Raw genomic sequence first — 7,324 nt, 5'->3', positions numbered from 1 at the left:
GTTGCTGTCTCGAAGGAACTGTTGATAGTTTTCTGGAGGTGGGGCGCGATGGTTGTGCTGGCTTTGTTGAAGACGTGGTGAGGGCAGGGGTCGGATGGGGATCCGGAGTGGATGGAGTTCATGGTTTTGATGGTGTCTTCGTCACTGACGTTGGTCCAGGTGGTCAGGCGGCTGGTGTGGGTAGTGGTCGCGGGGGTGGTGGACTCCGTGGGTGCGGGGGTCTCGGAGTTGAAGCTGTCGTGGATGTCGGTGATCTTGCAGTGAAAGAAGGTGGCCAGGGAGTCGCACAGGTCTTGTGAAGGTGGGATGTCGTTGGTGTTGGAGCTGGGGTTGGAGAGTTCTTTCACGATGCTGAAGAGCTCTTTGGTGTTGTGTGCGTTGTTGTCTAGGCGGTCCTTGAAGGCGGTCCTGATGAATTGGTGGTGTTTTCGGGTGGCGCACTTGTGGGCTATGTGGCTGTCTGGTGTTCGGTCGTGGAGCCATTTCTTCTCCAGCTTCTGACAGGTGCGCTTGGAGATCCAGAGGTCTTCGGTGAACCAGGAGGCTTTCTTGTTGGTGTGGTTAGTTGTGGAGATCTTGAGAGGGGCTAGGGAGTTGGCACAGTCGTTGATCCACTGTTTGAGGTTGGTCGCAGCGGTGTCAGGGTCGGTGGGTGGTCTCATGGTGAGGGTGGTAGTCAGTTGGTCCTTGGTGACCTTGCCCCAGCAGCGGCGTGGCAGCTGTTGGGTGCGGTGGTGTGTTTCCTGAAGGTGAAGTGGACACATCTGTGGTCGGCCCAGTGGGGTTCGGTGGTGTGGTTGAAGGAGACGTGGGGGCTTGTGGAGAAGATGAGGTCCATCGTATGTCTGGTGGCATGGGTGGGTGTAGTCACAAGCTGTTTGAGTCCGAGGTTGTCGATCAGGGCGGTGGAGTTGGCGTCGTTGTTGTTCTCGATGTGGAAGTTCACAGCGGCAGCGGTGAGGGTGTCGTCGGTGTTGGTCGAGACTCTGAGGGTGTCCTTGTGGATGATGGCGATTACCCCTCCAACTCTGTTGGTGCGGTCTCTGCGGGTGATCTTGTAGCCCTGTGGGATGGCTATGGCGATGTCTGGTGCTGAGGTGGCGTTCAGCCAGGTCTCCGTCAGGAAGGCCACGTCGGGGCGGTAGAGTCTAGTTGGTCCCAGAGTTCGATGGCGTGCTTGCGAGCGGAGCGGGTGTTGAGGAGGATGCAGCGGAGGTGGTTGGGTTCTCTGGTTGGTGGTTTGGCTGCTGGTGAACCTGCAGTTCTGGCAGGTGAAGGGCCCTTGTGTGCGCTTCGGGGTGGCCCGGTAGCAGGGGTGGTCTCGTCCGGTGTTGAGTGCGTGGAGGGTGTTGGAGTCGTAGCGCAGGCTGGCGTTGGGGGGGGGGGGGGGGGTGGGGTCCAGGGGTTCTGGCGCTGGGCGCGGTCCAGGCACGGACGGGCGCAGACGGGCTTGCCTTCGACGCGCCAGCGGCACACCCGCTTCGCGGCCGCTGTACGGCCTTCATATGAGGGTCAGAGGGAGGGAGGAGCAGCTGGGAGGTGGGAGCGGGCGGCCAATGGGGGACAGGGGGGCGGGGCCGCAGGGACGGGAAAAAACGGCGAGGACAGGGAAGGCGGGGGAAAAGGAGAGGGGGCACGGGGCAAAACGGGCACAGAAAATAAATATGGACAGTAGGCACAACCAGGCGGGAACCAAACAGCAGCAGAGCAGGGGGCAAAGACGGGCACAGGGATACAGAAGAAAAGAGGGCTGTGAGCACAAAACGAGGAAGGAACCAACAGCAGCAGAGCAGACCTCAGGGGTCACAGGTCACACAGGGGGCTGCGAGCACAAAACAAGGAAGGAACAAACAGCAGCAGTGCAGACCTCAGGGGTCACAGGCCACACAGGGGGCTGCGTGGCGGTGAGGGGAGCGACCTGCCTGGTGCCAGGATCAGCATAGCGTGGGCCTCAAAGGCTTCCTGTCCTTTGTTCTGCGACAACTGCCACTCCAGCTGGGGGAGTTGCCCGTCCCCTGTCCATGCCCCACATTTTGGCAGTATGATAGGCAGGAAAAATTGTGCAAACAGGGGGTGTGTCCACTCCCAGTAGATGTCAACCCTAATGTGTTCTCAGCTGAAGGCCCCCCGTTTCACTTCCCTCCATCTTGAATTGATCGAAATTAGCCAACCAGGATCAGGAAAATGCCCACGCGCAAGTGGAGTGAGCATTCAGGGGCTGAAGACAGCATTAATGTTAGTAGCCAATTGGCTACTACCCAGCCCTCCCTTTAATCTCCCCTAAATGTAGTATTTAGGTGGCCCCCCTGAGCCCTGAACTACAGTTCCTGATGGCCTAACAAGAGCCAGGCACTACAGAGTCGCAAAAGCAGAGAAGATTGCAGAAAGCACCTGGCTTGACCTCAGCCCTGCCAGCATGTCTGCAGCCCTTGAAAAAAACTGCGGCCCTTTTCCGATTTGGCCTTTCTATATAGAGTTGTATTGGGTGTAGGAGAGTAGGGTCTGCAATCCTATGATCACCCAGATTTTTTGCTTTTGTTAAACTGGTTTACGACTTTCTCTGGCTGTGGGCCTGCCAATCAGACCCACAGCCTAGCTGTTCTCTCACTAAATTGACATGTGTGCCTTAGGTGCATTATCCAATTGGTACTGGGCCACCTTATCAGACCCTGTAACTCAGGGCATAGGTGTACCCAAGGCCTACCAGGGGCTGAAGCATGTATTATGCCACCCCTGGATGGCCATCTAAATCTGACACAACTGGCTGCACGACAGCTGGGGCAAGGTGGTGTAATCACCCCTTGCTTTAGATATAGTATACCTATATCTAACCCTAAAAATGGACACACAGATTCCTATCAGTCACTATATGGCAGACCTTGACAATCCTGAAGGCAGAGTGCTTGGAATCGTGTGAAATGGTGCTCTGGCATGAGCTGAGCCCGTTTGCAGCTTGCGGAACCAAGTCCTAATAGCCGTTCCATAACGCATACCATATACTCTTAAGTGCATTATAATCCTTGCGGTTAAATGCTATCTTTGGTATTGCTTTATCAAAACATGTCGAGTAAGGTGTCATACGAATTGGAATACTAACCCCTCGCCAATTCTGGCGACGGTGTTAGCATTCCACCCTTCTAGAGGGACACGACATGTATGTAACTGTGAACCCCGGTTAAAGTTAAACGAAGCATCAGCTCCACAAAATGGATGCTGCCACCACAGACACGAGTCTGACCTCCTGCTGCTGGGAGTCCTTCCAGCGAGGAGAGCTTGGACAAAGGGTTTCCTGTCAGGGGCGGTGCTAGCACCATCCCAGACAGGGTTTTGTGTATCCTGGTAAGGCAGGGCTTTACAGGAAGGTGACTGCTGAGTGGCACCCCAGTGCTCACTACGCATCTGCCGGCTAGAACCAGTTCCAGGGGCACACCAGCCCCTGGCCTGGGGAAAGTCCAGTATGGGAGAGGGGTGTAACCACCCCCCTTCCTGGTCCCACCCCTAGGGCAGGACCTAGTCGCGTACCCACCCCTTTCTTTAGGATAAAGGCAGGAGCCTTGCCCCTTCCAAATTAGATCATCTTTGGAATCAAGACACAACTTTCTACGAAAGGACTTCAAGATTTCTTCTTCAAGATTCTCCCTTGTGACTAAGGAGTAGTCACCCTGCATCCACAGGCACCATCTTAAGAACACCTCCGGAATCCGACTGCCCAGCTCGACGAGAACCGGCTTCCCTGGCACCTCTGACCTCTACCCACCTCTACAGCAAAGCTGAGAACCGTGGGTGCGACGAGACCTCGAGGGACCGGCCATCTTCAAGACTGCACGACTTCTTTCCAGCACGACCGCCGAGGGATCCTCCGGTGAGTGCTTTGGGGTCCGAGAAGCCCCGACCCTGAGCAGCTCCAGCACCGAAGTTCAGCCTCCCAGCATCTCCACGATCTGCGTGGGGCCCTTCTGCTTTTTGCTGCTCACCGCGTTGTTTGGCTACTAGCCCGCTGGCTTGTGGCCTTCCTAACGACGCCCGACGACATCACTGCTGCTGGTCTGGTTGCTCCAGACTGGCCCTTGCTCCCTTCCAAAAGAGGAGCACCCCGGACCCTCCTGGTCCACTCCAGACGCCATTTTGAGTCCACCGCGTGGGCTTGAATTAGCCAAGACTTGTTGCCCCAATCCTGGGTCCAGCGACGTCGACAGCTCCATCCATCGTGGGACAGCTCGCTCCTCCATCCTGGTCGCCGACAACGCCTCCTGGTCTGGGAGATCTGCAGAGAACAGCGTCGCCCACTCACCTAGTCGAGGTGACTACCATCCGGTGCCCTCCTGGTGCCACCTGACTACTGGCTAGTAGTCACGAAGTTGGTCCCCTCTGCTTTCAGGTGTCATCCCTCTTCGATCCAGGCTTGGATCCCTCAAACTCTCTTCACTGGTCGCCTGCCAGCAACTTCTTTCTTCAGGCTCCTGGTCCGTCTACGAGGATTCCCGACGTCTTTTGAGACCTATGCAGCCGCAGCCCCTGGGCTAGGTAACTTCGGCATTTCGGTGCCCCAGCATAGCCTCACTATCAAAGGGTCAGAATCCACTTTCGTTTTCCTCCTACCAGGTCGGGTTCGCCCGAGAACACTAACTTTGTGAAATCTAGCTACCATAGACTTTGTCCCGCATCACGCGTGAGAGTGCACACTCTGCACCCGAGTTCCCTAGGCCTCCTATTAGTAATCTGAAGGTTCAGTAGTCAAGTCCTAGCGATTCCAAAACCTATTAGTACAGTACTTACCTGCTAGTAATTTCGCATTCCACTTTTGTAGTATATGGTTTTCCGTGCCCCTCGGGCATTTGTGTAAATTGTGCGAACTCAAGTATTTTCGTAAGAGTTTTGTTGTGTGCTTAGTACCCTGTCCTCATAAAGAGTACAGGGCTGTTTTGATTCTAATAAATACACTGTTTATTTTCATAACACTTGTGTGGTGTCCTTTCACTTGGTGTTCAAGGGGTATATGTGATGGTATAACAGCTGGCTTAACACCCCCTCTAGAGTTTAGCCCGAAGACTGCTCGTATCCACGCTACTAGGATAGCTGGTCTATAAGGTTGACTTACAACCAATCACCATAAGGGTTGTTTGGACTGATACAAAGTGCTCACTAGAATAGTGAACATTATATATCAGGCCAACTTCTCACATTGGGTGCCCAACACTATGTTAGCATTCTGCTGTCCCTGTGCCACTGGTGGTGCACTGTTGTTGCTGCTTTGGACTTTGCTCAGTGCTTGTCAAAACTCCTGGAGACAGGTCTCCCAAGCTACTGTCACTTACCTGTAAGCAGCCTCTTTCCGGTTTCAGCAATCTCCATTGATTTGTATTGGGCGCTCAACCCTGTATTTGCACTCTGCCGCCCCTGTGCCACTTGTGGTGTACTTTTGATTCTGCTTCCAGCTTTGCACAGTACTTGCCTTAACCTCCAAAGTCTGGACCTGTAGCACAAGTTACTTACCTTCGGTAACAATATATATGTAAGAAACATTAGTAGTGATAGATTCCTTACCTTAGAATTACCCCCAGGCGTCAGACTGGATCCGGAAAGTTTTTCGTCAGCAGTACCTCTGCGCGACGGTAGGCGTCCTCATGTGGCTCCGCATGCGTCGTTGGCGCCGGGATGACGTCACCGGAGCTACTTAGGCATGCTCACGCCCGCTGACGTCAGTTCTGTACACGACTTTACGCGCCAGGAACGCAGAGCCATGCAAGATACTGACAACTGGTGCCATGATACTAGGGCCCTGAAAGGGATGACCTTAACCCTAGAAATCAGCTTAACCCTAGAAATCAGTTCGCAGAACTGGAAGGATGGGTGGGGCGGTAAGGAATCTATCACTACCAATATTTCCTACAGATATATCGGTACCGAAGGTAAGTAATTTGTGCATCTGAAAGAAATACGTACTGATAGATTCCTTACCTTAGAATAGATACCACAGCAATATCAACGCTGGTGGCGGGTCTGCGAACTAAGATCACACCAGAAAGTCCTGGAGCACAGATAGGCCAAAGAAGCAGTCTCTCCGGACTTGGTTGTCCAGGTAAACTGTTCCTGCAAGGGAACGCCACGTCCCAGAGCAGTAGTGGCTGCCGTCGCCCTGGTAGAATGGGTGCGCAACCCCACCGGAAGCTCCTTGTTAGCCAAGGAGTAACAAGCCTTTATGCACAGAACGACCCACCGATAGATGGTCCGTTTGTGCACAGCCCGACCTTTCTTGGCGCCCACGTAGCCAACAAACAGCTGGTCATCCACCCAGAACTGTTGTGTGCGACTCAGATAGAAAGAGAGCTCACGTTTTGGGTCCAAACGGTGGAGCCTCTCTTCCTTTTTAGAGGGATGCGGAGGCGGAAATCAGGTGGGCAAAGTGATGCCCAATGTGAAAGGCGGTGACAACCTTTGGCAGAAAGGAAGGACGAGTCCTCAGAACAACTTTGTCCGGATGGATGGAGAGAAAAGGAGGTTTAGAAGAAAGAGCCTGGAGCTCACTCTCTCTTCTGGCAGAGGTGATGGCAAACAGGAAAGCAGTCTTTAGAGTCAGAAGACGAAGAGGGCACTTATGAAGTGGCTCAAAGGGAGCGCACATCAGAAAGGTAAGAACTAGATTCAAGTCCCACTGAGGCATCACGAAAGGAACAGGAGGAAACATGTGCATGATGCCTTTCAAGAATCTATTTACAACAGGGGACTTGAAAAGGGAAGGCTGATCTGGAAGCCTTGGAAAGGCGGAAATGGCCGAGAGATCGCCCTTGATAGAGTCCAAAGTAGAGCCCTGCTGGGCCAAAGAGAGAAGAAAAAGAAGGATCTCTGAAAGAGGGGCAGAAAGGGGATCCACAGCCTTTGCTGTGCACCATGCCACACACTTATTCCACCTATAGGCGTATACCATTTTTGTGGCAGGACGCCTGGCTCCCAGAATAACATTCCAGTCTTCGGGAGGCAGGTCAAAAGACGTCAACTGCTGCCGCTCAATCTCCACGCAAGGAGGTGGAGACTGGACAGGTTTGGGTGGAGGACCGTCCTTGCATCTGCGACAGAAGATCCTTCCGAAGAGGCAGACGGATCGGGGGAACGGTGTTCATACTGAGTAGCTCGGGATACCATACTCTTCAAGCCCAGTCCGGAACCATGAGAATGACTTGGGCCCGGTCGCGCCTGATCTTCTTCAGCACTCTGGGCAGAATTGGTATAGGCGGAAAGGCGTACAACAGACTGCAACTCCACTTGTGACGAAAAGCGTCGCCGAGCAAGTGCCGCCTTGGAACTTCCAACGCGCAGAACTGATGAC

This window comes from Lissotriton vulgaris, chromosome 4_1 (assembly GCF_964263255.1).
Source record: "Lissotriton vulgaris chromosome 4_1, aLisVul1.2, whole genome shotgun sequence".
Taxonomy (NCBI): Eukaryota; Metazoa; Chordata; class Amphibia; order Caudata; family Salamandridae; genus Lissotriton; species Lissotriton vulgaris.
Note: the sequence above shows the minus strand (reverse complement) of the source record.